The sequence below is a fragment of the Pseudophryne corroboree genome, chromosome 3 (assembly GCF_028390025.1).
Source record: "Pseudophryne corroboree isolate aPseCor3 chromosome 3, aPseCor3.hap2, whole genome shotgun sequence".
Classification (NCBI taxonomy): domain Eukaryota; kingdom Metazoa; phylum Chordata; class Amphibia; order Anura; family Myobatrachidae; genus Pseudophryne; species Pseudophryne corroboree.
Genome location: NC_086446.1, coordinates 382,447,881 through 382,461,164, shown reverse-complemented (window position 1 = coordinate 382,461,164; position 13,284 = coordinate 382,447,881). Strand labels below are relative to the sequence as shown.

The 13,284-nt window shown below is 47.7% G+C and overlaps 1 protein-coding gene across 1 annotated transcript in view; it reads left to right on the top strand.

Moving 5' to 3' along the window:
- Positions 1–13,284, top strand: part of KCNH6 (potassium voltage-gated channel subfamily H member 6) — a 164,332-nt gene that overhangs the window by 22,597 nt on the left and 128,451 nt on the right. The gene's annotated exons all lie outside the window — the stretch shown is intronic.

Sequence of the window (13,284 nt, the reverse complement as noted above, 5' to 3'; positions counted from 1 at the left end):
TCCGTGGATGCTTGGGCCTGGGAGAACCCACGGAAAATTATGAGCATCCAGTGCCGGCGCTCAGAGCAGCAGGCTCAGGGCACCGTACCGCACGGACAGCACAGCACAGCAGCAGTAGCACACTACAGCCCTGGGAGCTGCCTGTATTCCCAGATGTGCCTCCCAATCCCCACTGCCCTGGAGCAAAGGTGACGGTGAATAGGCACGGACCAGCTAACATCCTATGTGAGGATTGTCCAAGTCTCCTCACTGGGAAGATTTTGGCCCCGTCCCCTTGTTTGATCACTCCTGTTAGATGGACTTTTACTACCTGCCGCCGGCTCTGCACCTCCTGCTATGGGATGGGAAACTGGAGCAACATCCTGTAAATCTTCTGGGGGTGTCTCTCAGCCGTTTACTAGGTACTGTGTAATCTGTTGTGGGGTGCCATGTTGACTATGTTTATACAAATATGTTTTTTTTTGTTATTAATGTGTACAGTCTTTTGTTGTAAGGCATATGTGAGACCCACAGTTGTTTAATTTTTTTGAGCTTTATCTCATTTCAAATTACCCTCCCTCTAACACCCCGTTAGCATCCCTGCCCTCACCCTCCGTCCAACTCCCCTGCAGCGTCCCTGCACTTACCCTCCCTGTAACTTTCCGTCAGCGTCCCTGCCCTCACCCTCCATGTAACTTTCCCTCAGCGTCCCTGCCCTCACCCTCCATGTAACTTTCCCTCAGCGTCCCTGCCCTCGCCCTCCATGTAACTCTCCTTCAGCGTCCCTGCCCTCACCCTCCCTGTAAGTCCTCCCTCAGAGTCCCTGCCCTCACACTCCCTCTAACTCCCCCTCAGCGTCACTGCCCTCACACTCAGCCGAAGAGGGGGGGGGGGAGGTGTTGACTTTGACGGGTGTTGGGTGCCACGCTTCAAGTTGCTGGCGCCGCTGCTTGTCATTGTGTGATAAGCACAGCAGCAGCCGACAGAAACAGAGCAAGGAGAGCGCCTCTCCCATCCGGCGCCTCCCTGCTTTGCAGACCCTGCTGAGCGGCTTGCACCAGGCCTGACAGCGTGTATATATAGATATATATAGAGTGAGAGAGATAGAAGAAAGAATGGAAATGTATTACCACCAGAAAAAAGTATAACCTGCATCACATGCTGTAGTAAAGGCTAGGGCATGGGTCTTCAACCTGCGGCCCTCCAGCTGCTGTGAAACTACACATCTCAGCATGCCCAGCCACAGTTTTGCTATTAAGGTATGCTAAAACTGAGGCAGGGCATGATGGGATGTGTAGTTTCACAGCAGCTGGAGGGCCGCAGGTTGAAGACCCATGGGTTAGGGTGTGGATCATAGGGTCGACCACACTTAGGTCACCAGTCATCAGGTCAACCACTATTAGTCGACAGCGACTAGGTCGACACCTGAAATAGGTTGATGCGGTCATTAGGTCGACATGGAAAAAGGTTGACATGAGTTTTTTCCCCCCAAATGATGTTGTTTTCTTCGTAAGGTGACCGGGAACCCCAGTTAGTGCACTGTGTCTCCTTGCATGGCTGACAATGTAGTCCACGTGGATCGTAACATATGAAAAAGTTTAAAAAAGAATAAAAAAAACAAAACTCATGTCGACCCTAATCCATGTTGACCTAGTGACCAGGTCGACCTAATGCATGTCGACCAATAGTGGTCGAACTAATGACTGTCGACCTAAGTGTGGCTGATGTAGAGACCGGATACCAAAGGCTATGAATTATATATTCACCTAAAGTGTCAACGCTTTGATGCCCTTCTGGAACAATTTCCAGACCACCAACAATTGCACAAGCCGATCTCAATGCAGAAAGTACAATGCAGCCGATCTCAAGCCGGCATTTACTTGTCGGCTTGAGATCGGCTGCACTAATTATTGGCAGTCTTGAAAATGGTCCGGAAGGAGACTTGAAACATTGATGCCGACATTGTGAACATGTCAATATTCTGCAGAAGTTGACATAGTCCATGCTGACATTTCAAAAATGTTGACATCATAACTTCTGACATTGGATTTGCTGACACGGTGACTGCATCCCATAAATACAATACCACACTTTAGTGCACAATTCATTATACACAACACAGCTGTAGTGATGCGTCGCAACCAAAATGTTGCCTTTTCAATTAAAACGTGCCATACTCCGTAATCAGCAACCTGCTACAGCATGCAGACACTAGGGGATACATTTACTAAAGGTTCTAAAAATGAAAAGTGGTGATGTTGCCCATAGCAATCAATCAGATGCTGTCTATCATATTTCTAGGATGCATTAGAGAAATGATAGACAGAATTTGAATGGTTACTATGGGCAACATCACCAATTTTCATTTTTAGAATCTTTAGTAAATGAACCACTAGGACCCAGGATGGCTTTGACTCAGGCAAAGAACAATGGGGGTCATTCCGACCCGATCACTCTCGCTGCAGTTTGTCGCAGCGATCGGGTCGCAATTGCGCGTGCGCCGGCACATGGCAGCTTTCGTTACCTAGCGATCGCCTCTGAGACAGAGGTGGTCGCTAGGCGGGAGGGGGCTGAACGGCGGCGTTAAGCCGCCGTTTAGGGGGAGCGGTCCGGCCAACGCAGGTGTGGCCGGACCGTTGGGGGGGGGGGGGCGCGACGGGTACATGACGTCACACGCAGCAGCTGCAGCCAGCGGGAGCGACAAGCAACTCCCTGCCAGCCGCAGGAGCTGCGCTGGCCGGGAGTTACTCCTTAAATACAAAGGCATCGCCACTGTACGATGTTTTTGTATTTGTGCGGGGGGGGGCCGGCACTGACATGCGGGGCGAACTAGCCCTGTGCTGGGTGTCCCCCGCATGTCTGAGTGCCTGATCGTGGCTGTGCTAAATTTAGCCCAGCTACGATCAACTCGGAATGACCCCCAATGTGTGGCGGGCCCTGCATGAGTCACAAACCTGCTGTTGCTGGTCACACCCCCTGCGGCGGTACACAATAGGCCCTTCATAAATTTCAGCTCCAGGCCCATGTGGTCCTTAATCTGGCACTGGCCATCACTGAAGTAGGCGATATGTGAAGGGATCTTTGTCCTTTGACAGCTACTTTAATATGAAAAAAATTCCACAGCTTTGAAATCTGCCCATTCTTGTTTCCTCATCTATAATATTTGTGTTTGGTAAATTCAATATCCTGTCTAGCTTGAGTCAGTTGCTAATTTATCAAGACCTGCCACGTGTGTTTATAAATCCCCAGTGCCTCATCAGTCGGCCTGGTCACTTGGGCATGATTCTGAGTTGTATTTATCTACAGATACAGATGCATCTTGTAGGGTTCAGCGTACTGCGCATGTGCCAATGAAAGAAATCAGCAACGGCACATGTATAGATTCAGTCATATGCTTACTGGGGTCAAGCCTATTCCCCACGAAGGGTGTGAGGTGACATTGCCGATGCGTTTAAATGCCAGCAATGGCACCTGAACCCTTCGTGGCCCATTTTACTGCTGACTCGCAGATTTTTGCTCTGCGGACAAAATTCCGAGAGTCGGCGGGGTACCGTAAGTGTTTTAGTGCACGCACTAAAACATTGCTGGGAATAGGATTGAACCCACAGATGGATATCACTACAGCAAATGGATTTATTAGGCCACCCTTTATGAGAAAGGGGTGTGTCTGAGCGGTGACTGGGCCACCACCTTATGAACACACATAACAGTTCCGTTGGAGTGTCAGTGGTGGGTAGGCAAACCATACCTCCCAACTTTCGGATCGCTCTAAGAGGGACTCCTCGCGCGGCGTAGCCGCGTCGGCGTCAAAAGGGGCGTGGTCTATCATGAAGGGGCGTGGTCTCGTGGGGATGCCGCTATCACGGGCCACGCCTCCAAATTTCATCACAGTGGGGCATGGCCAGCGCTCTATGAGCTGCTGGCCATGCCCCCAGTCCCTCTGCCTCACTGGAATAGACGCTGTGCGCATGCGCACAGCGTCTATTCACCGCTGCTTTGCTCTGAACTGAGCAGAGCAGCGAGTGATAGGGAGCCTCCCAACTGCCCCCCCCCCCCCCCCCCCCACCGTGGGACACTGTGGCCCGCGGGAGGGACAGCGGGACAGACCCCAAAAAACGGGACTGTCCCGCGAAAATCGGGACAGTTGGGAGGTATGGGCAAACTTCCTTGTGCGATCATAGCGTGCAGATGGAGATGGGATGCCTGTTTCAGATGGATTTTTTTCCACCCAGCATGGGATGAGTTCAAGTTCAGATACTAAAGATGATGTATGCAGTTGCAAATGTAAAAGCAGTGGGTGGGACAGGGTTCCACATGCAGTCACATGTATTTCAGTATACACAGGCAAATCCCCACATTAGCATAACAAAGTGATGCCACTGCCGAATGGCAAAGCAGATGCGTATGACTCAGGCAGCCTTTGGAAGTGAGGCATAACTAACTGGCAAATGGTCACAACTGGTATCAAGGGGGCTGGGAGTGGGTAGATTGTCTGGGCATGCCAGGGCGCCCGGGCCAGAGCACACCTGTAGCCATCTTTTTGGTGGGATCATTTTTTTTTTCTTTATCATAAATCAGTGGGCGGGCGGTGGGGTGGGCCGCCAGGAAGTGGGATTTATGTGTGTGTCATCTGGCTATTTATCCCTTGTTGTGGATGTACCTCACAGCCACTTCCTGCCACCGCACCAGTGCTATCATCATCTCGCAAGTAAATCTCTACAGCCGACTCTGGAATGCCTCTTCAGAATCAGCAAGCTCTGGGAGATAGGCAGGGACTGGGAGGGGCAGGCATAGACCTGGCTGGGCGTGGCCCGTGGGTTTAAGAAATGGCGCAGCTCAGCTGAGTTGTAAGTATCGGCAGCAGGGCTGGTCACCTCGTCGGGAACTAGTCTGTTAGGTTGTGACACTGTGAGCTGAGAACTGTGACTGTGAGTGACAGACACAGCACTGTGGGGCATATTCATCATGAAAAAATTGTGAACTGAGAATTTTTAGTTTTCATTTCTCAACCTTCTCATTCACAATTTTTTCTGAATTCATCATTCCTGCCTAACAAGTGTATCACTTCCAAAACATACTTTTTTTTCGGAAAAGTGATACATTTCTCCTGTTTGCCTGGTCTCCTAGGATCTGTCCCCTATTTCCTTCCCGCCTGCACCTTATAGGATCTGGTAGCAGAGGTCCCCCCACCGCCCCCTACTTGCAACTTGCACCTACCGCGGCATGTTATTGCAAGACCCCATGCTAGATCACCGCAAGCTGCCCCCCCCCTTCCGCTGTCACCTCGTCTGTGGACACAGCAGGAAGAGAACATGGGGAGGCTGGAAGCACAGAGGGGAAGCAGCACACAACACTTCACACAGCAGTGAAGGAACTAAATGTGAACACATTTGAGTAGCTATTCGCCATCGCAGGGTGGCCAACAGTTTCCCTTTTAAAAAAAAGTATATTTCTCATACATCATAGAGGATGCTGGGGTCCACTTCAGTACCATGGGGTATAGCTGGTTCCGCAGGAGCCATGGGCACTTTAAGACTTTTCAAAGGGTGTGAACTGGCTCCTCCCTCTATGCCCCTCCTCCAGACCTCAGTTTAGAAATTGTGCCCAGGCAGACTGGATGCACTCCAGGGGAGCTCAACTGAGTTTCTCTGAAAGACTTATGTTAGGTTTTTTATTTTCAGGGAGAACTGCTGGCAACAGTCTCCCTGCTTTGTGGGACTTAGGAGGCAGAAGTAGGAACCAACTTCCTGAATAGTTCATGGCTTTGCTTCTGGCTGACAGGACACCATTAGCTCCTGAAGGGTACTGAACGCTAGCTGCGGCTATGTGCTAACAATGGGGCGGATGGAGCTGCAGCTCCAGGCACCCCATTAAAATAGGCCCACAGGATCTGCAGAACAGCTGCTGTAGACAATAAAATATTTTTTATTGTTACCGCAGCCTGCACAAGCCTTCCGAGTCTCCGCTCCTCCCCCACCACCAGTATGCGACCTCCCTTCAACCCTTCCCGCCGGCACCTACTGTAGTGGCCAGGGGCAAACGCAGGATTTTCTGAGGGGGGTTTCCATACTGTACACATATACATACAGTAGCACATCACACACACACACACACACACACACACACACACACACACACATTCATTCACATTGCATACACATACATAGCATAACACACACACACACACACACATACACACATACTGTATACATAGCACACCACACATACATACATACATACATACATACATACATACATACATACATACTGTAGCTCACAACACACATTGCATACACATACATAGCACACACATATACATTACATAGCACACCACACAAATACACACATTGCGCGCACACACACACACATACAGTATACATAGCACACCACACGCACATATACATAGTACAAAACATAGCAAGACAAAATAACCAAATTGCTCTGACACTTGGTTACAAAACCACCTAAAATACAATAGTCCTTGGGGGAGTTGGCAGCTAATCCTAGACAGGTCCTCTTGCCAGCGGAGAACGAAAAACGTAATGGAGTACAATGGTTGTCAAAGGAACACTCAAAAACACTTGAAAGTTCTTAAAAGTTCTTAAAGATACCTTTTGCGATTTCTTTCAGACCGAAGATCAGTTAAGATCAGTTGGAGATGGAACTGGTCATTCTGCAATAGGTCTATTCCAGAGTTACCAGTTCCATCTCCATCTGATCTTCGGTCTGAAAGAAATTGCAAAAAGTATCTTTAAGAACTTTCAAGTGTTTTTGAGTGCAAAAAACATATACATATATACACAGTATCCCACACAAATACACACATAGATCACCTCACACATTGCACACACATACATAGTACAAAATGACCATACACAGCATACCACACACACATATATAGCTCACCACAAACATTGCACACACATACATAGTACACTAAACAAACATACATATCATACCACACACAGTAGCACTGCAATCACATACACATTGCAAAGTCATACATATCATACCACACACACTGTACATATATACACACAAACATACTGTACCTAGTGCTGAGAGGAGGAGACTGGCGGCAGGCGGCCCATGCATTTCAGAGTGTGAAGGTGTGTACACACGGTGAGATTTTTTCTTGAGATTTTGACTATATAGTCAAAATCGCAAGAAAAGTTAGTGCAAATCGCAAGGTAAAAGTCACCTTGCGATCCCGATGCGCGGCCCCGCCAGGTCGGCATCGCAAGAAAAGATAGACTGTGCAGGCAAGTCAATCCTTGCTAGATCGGTGTACTATCTAGTTCATCTCACATGTCAATGACATCTCACATAAGCCAAAATCTCACATAAGCCAAAATCGTAAGCACACATAGTCCATATCTCAAGAAAAGTTAGTCAAAATCTGTCCTATCTGGGCTCCGGGGAGTTCAAGGGAAATCGCAAGTAAAAATCGAACATAGCAAGGATCTCACCGTGTGTACACACCCCGTCGGACGAAGGAGCAGCTGTGGGATGAGCACGCGCAGCAAATCCCCAGCTCTCCGTCCGTTGCATTCTCTTGAGCCCTGCTGGAGAAAGCTCTGTGCCGCGGTCGCGATTGCGATCGCGGTTTATTCTGCGACGGAGACATAGCTGTCTCCGTCTCTCGAAAAAATAATTGGTCCATCAGGGGGGGTTTCTGGGTACTCAGAAACCCCCCCTCCGTGCGCCACTGGTGGCAGCACGATGAAAAGCTTTACTAGCCTGGGCTCCCTGCTGCGTGCAGACGCAGCGACGTCAGGACCTGAGATGCCATGGAGGTGCGTCCCCACCACGACCGCCCCATGAAGGAACAGGTGCTGTACAGTGAGTGACAGCTACAGTAGCTAGCAAATCCCTGACCCTGAAGGTGGCCTGAGCTTAGCCAGGTGATAGTCCTTTTGAGTTGAGGTGACTGCTGTGCTGCTAATATTAATGATAACTGAGCATTGCCCTTTAATACGTGGTTTTGTATATGTTGGTGTATATATACTGTGTATATATATATATATATATATGTATATACATATGTATATACATGGATCCTATATATATATATATATATATATATATATTTATTTATTTATTTATACAGGTTGAGTATCCCATATCCAAATATTCCGAAATACGGAATATTCCGAAATACGGACTTTTTTGAGTGAGAGTGAAATAGTGAAACCTTTGTTTTTTGATGGCTCAATGTACACAAACTTTGTTTAATACACAAAGTTATTAAAAATATTGTATTAAATGACCTTCAGGCTGTGTGTATAAGGTGTCTATGAAACATAAATAAATTGTGTGAATGTACACACACTTTGTTTAATGCACAAAGTTATAAAATATATTGGCTAAAATTGACTTCAGGCTGCGTTTATAAGGTGTATATGTAACATAAATGCATTCTGTGCTTAGACTTAGGTCCCATCACCATGATATCTCATTATGGTATGCAATTATTCCAAAATACGGAAAAATCCGATATCCAAAATACCTCTGGTCCCAAGCATTTTGGATAAGGGATACTCAACCTGTACATATATGGGATCCAGTCAGGAACCCGGCGGTTGGGATCCCAGCAGTCAGTATCCCGACACTACTTGGAATGCTGGCACCGGCATCCCGAATAGGGACCCGAACAAGTATCCGTTGTGCTGGTAAGCCATGCAGGAGGGGGACGTTAGGTTTAGACTGGGAGGGGAGGGTTAGGGCTAGGCAGTGGGTGAGTTATGGTTTGGGAACTGAGTGGGGAGGGTTAGGCTTCAGTTGGGGGGGGGGGGGGGGGTTACAGTAAGGGTTCGGAGGGTTAGAATACTTACCCAGCACATCTCGGGATTCTGCGCATCGGGATGCCTCTGTGATCCAACTGTACTCCTGGTCTATTTTTTGTACTATGGATATAGATATAGATATAGATATAGATATATACACTGCTCAAAAAAATAAAGGGAACACTTAAACAACACAATGTAACTCCAAGTCAATCACACTTCTGTGAAATCAAACTGTCCACTTAGGAAGCAACACTGATTGACAATCAATTTCACATGCTGTTGTGCAAATGGAATAGACAACAGGTGGGAATTATAGGCAATTAGCAGGACACCCCCAATAAAGGAGTTGTTCTGCAGGTGGTGACCACAGACCACTTCTCAGCTCCTATGCTTTCTGGCTGATGTTTTGGTCACTTTTGAAAGCTGGCGGTGCTTTCACTATAGTGGTAGCATGAGACGGAGTCTACAACCCACACAAGTGGCTCAGGTAGTGCAGCTCATCCAGGATGGCACATCAATGCGAGCTGTGGCAAGAAGGTTTTCTCTGTCTGTCAGCGTAGTGTCCAGAGCATGGAGGCGCTACCAGGAGACAGGCCAGTACATCAGGAGACGTTGAGGAGGCCGTAGGAGGGCAACAACCCAGCAGCAGGACAGCTACCTCCGCCTTTGTACAAGGAGGAACAGGAGGAGCACTGCCAGAGCCCTGCAAAATGACCTCCAGCAAGCCACAAATGTGCATGTGTCTACTCAAACGATCAGAAACAGACTCCATGAGGGTGGTATGAGGGCCCGACGTCCACATGTGGGGGTTGTGCTTACAGCCCAACACCGTGGAGGACCTTTGGCATTTGCCAGAGAACACCAAGATTGGCAAATTCGCCACTGGCGCCCTGTGCTCTTCACAGATGAAAGCAGGTTTTCACTGAGCACATGTGACAGACGTGACAGAGTCTGGAGACGCCAAGGAGAACGTTCTGCTGCCTGCAACATCCTCCAGCATGACCGGTTTGGCAGTGGGTCAGTAATGGTGTGGGGTGGCATTTCTTTGGAGGGGCTGCACAGCCCTTCATGTGCTCGCCAGAGGTAGCCTGACTGCCATTAGGTACCGAGATGAGATCCTCAGACCCCTTGTGAGACCATATGCTGGTGCGGTTGGCCCTGGGTTTCTCCTAATGCAAGACAATGCTAGACCTCATGTGGCTGGAGTCTGTCAGCAGTCCCTGCGAGACGAAGGCATTGATGCTATGGACGGGCCCGCCCGTTCCCCAGACCTGAATCCAATTGAGCACATCTGGGACGTCATGTCTCGCTCCATCCACCAACGCCACGTTGCACCACAGACTGTCCAGGAGTTGGTGGATGCTTTAGTCCAGGTCTGGGAGGAGATCCCTCAGGAGACCATCCGCCACCTCATCAGGAGCATGCCCAGGTGTTGTAGGGAGGTCATACAGACACGTGGAGGCCACACACACTACTGAGCCTCATTTTGACTTGTTTTAAGGACATTACATCAAAGCTGAATCAGCCTGTAGTGTGTTTTTCCACTTTAATTTTGAGTGTGACTCCAAATCCAGACCTCCATGGGTTAATAAATTTGATTTCCATTGATAATTTTTGTGTGATTTTGTTGTCAGCACATTCAACTATGTAAAGAACAAAGTATTTAATAAGAATATTTCATTCATTCAGATCTAGGATGTGTTATTTTAGTGTTCCCTTTATTTTTTTGAGCAGTATATATATATATATATATATATACGCTCAACAAATTCCTACTAGTCCAGGTGCCCTCACATTTAGTTTCATAGAGGAGCAATATATACTCCTGTCTCCCTTTCTCTCTCTCTCTCTCTATATATATATATATGTATATATATATATATATATATATATATATATATACAGGTTGAGTATCCCTTATCCAAAATGCTTGGGACCAGAGGTATTTTGGATATCGGATTTTTCCGTATTTTGGAATAATTAGATACCATAATGAGATATCATGGTGATGGGACCTAAATCTAAGCACAGAATGCATTTATGTATCATATACACCTTATACAAACAGCCTGAAGGTAATTTTAGCCAATATTTTTTATAACTTTGTGCATTAAACAAAGTGTGTGTACATACACACAATTCATTTATGTTTCATATACACCTTATATACACAGCCTGAAGGTCATTTAATACAATATTATTAATAACTTTGTGTATTAAACAAAGTTTGTGTACATTGAGCCATCAAAAAACAAAGATTTCACTATCTCAGTCTCACTCAAAAAAGTCCGTATTTCGGAATATTCCGTATTTCGGAATATATGGATATGGGATACTCAACCTGTATATATATACCAGTGACGTGCGGTGGGGTGAGGCAGGTGAGGCAGAGCCTTTCCTGTCATACTTACGTTTAAACCAGAGTTTTGACTGAATATAATATATGAAAAAATAAGAATTTACTCACCGGTAATTCTATTTCTCGTAGTCCGTAGTGGATGCTGGGACTCCGTAAGGACCATGGGGAATAGCGGCTCCGCAGGAGACTGGGCACAACTATAAAGAAAGCTTTAGACTACTGGTGTGCACTGGCTTCTCCCACTATGACCCTCCTCCAGACTTCAGTTAGGATACTGTGCCCAGAAGAGCTGACACAAGAAGGAAGGATTTTGAATCCCGGGTAAGACTCATACCAGCCACACCAATCACACCGTATAACTCGTGATACAATACCCAGTTAACAGTATGATAACAACTGAGCCTCTCAACAGATGGCTCAACAATAACCCTTTAGTTAGGCAATAACTATATACAAGTATTGCAGACAATCCGCACTTGGGATGGGCGCCCAGCATCCACTACGGACTACGAGAAATAGAATTACCGGTGAGTAAATTCTTATTTTCTCTAACGTCCTAAGTGGATGCTGGGACTCCGTAAGGACCATGGGGATTATACCAAAGCTCCCAAACGGGCGGGAGAGTGCGGATGACTCTGCAGCACCGAATGGGCAAACTCTAGGTCCTCCTCAGCCAGGGTGTCAAACTTGTAGAATTTAGCAAACGTGTTTGACCCCGACCAAGTAGCTGCTCGGCAAAGTTGTAGAGCCGAGACCCCTCGGGCAGCCGCCCAAGAAGAGCCCACCTTCCTCGTGGAATGGGCTTTTACTGATTTAGGATGCGGCAGTCCAGCCGCAGAATGTGCAAGATGAATCGTACTACAGATCCAGCGAGCAATAGTCTGCTTTGAAGCAGGTGCACCCAACCAGTTGGGCGCATACAGGATAAACAGCGAGTCAGTCTTTCTGACTCCCGCCGTCCTGGAAACATACATTTTCAGGGCCCTGACTACGTCCACCAACTTGGAAGCCTCCAAGTCATTAGTAGCCGCAGGCACCACGATAGGTTGGTTCAGATGAAAGGCTGATACCACCTTAGGGAGAAATTGGGGACGAGTCCTCAATTCTGCCCTATCCATATGGAAAATCAGATAAGGGCTTTTACAAGACAAAGCCGCCAATTCTGATACACGCCTGGCCGAAGCCAAGGCCAACAACATGACCACTTTCCGCGTGAGATATTTCAATTCCACGGTTTTCAGTGGCTCAAACCAATGTGATTTTAGGAAATTCAACACCACGTTAAGATCCCAAGGTGCCACTGGAGGCACAAAAGGGGGCTGAATATGCAGCACTCCCTTAACAAAAGTTTGAACTTCAGGTAGAGAAGCCAGTTCTCTCTGGAAGAAAATCGATAGAGCCGAAATCTGGACCTTAATGGAACCCAATTTTAGGCCCATAGTCACCCCTGACTGTAGGAAGTGCAGGAAACGGCCCAGCTGAAATTCCTCCGTTGGGGCCTTCCTGGCCTCACACCACGCAACATATTTTCGCCATATGCGGTGATAATGGTTTGCGGTTACTTCTTTCCTAGCTTTAATCAGCGTAGGAATGACTTCCTCCGGAATGCCCTTTTCCTTCAGGATCCGGTGTTCAACCGCCATGCCGTCAAACGCAGCCGCGGTAAGTCTTGGAACAGACAGGGCCCCTGCTGCAGCAGGTCCCGTCTGAGCGGCAGAGGCCATGGGTCCACTGAGATCATTTCTTGAAGTTCCGGGTACCAAGCTCTTCTTTGCCAATCCGGAACAATGAGTATAGTCCTTACTCCTCTTCTCCTTATTATCCTCAGTACCTTTGGTATGAGAGGAAGAGGAGGGAACACATAAACCGACCGGTACACCCACGGTGTCACTAGAGCGTCCACAGCTATCGCCTGAGGGTCTCTCGACCTGGCGCAATATCTTTCTAGCTTTTTGTTTAGGCGGGACGCCATCATGTCCACCTGTGGCCTTTCCCAACGGTTTACAATCATTTGGAAGACTTCTGGATGAAGTCCCCACTCTCCCGGGTGGAGGTCGTGCCTGCTGAGGAAGTCTGCTTCCCAGTTGTCCACTCCCGGAATGACAAGTGCTAACTCCCGGAGCTGACAGTGCTAACACGTGATTTTCCGCCCATCGG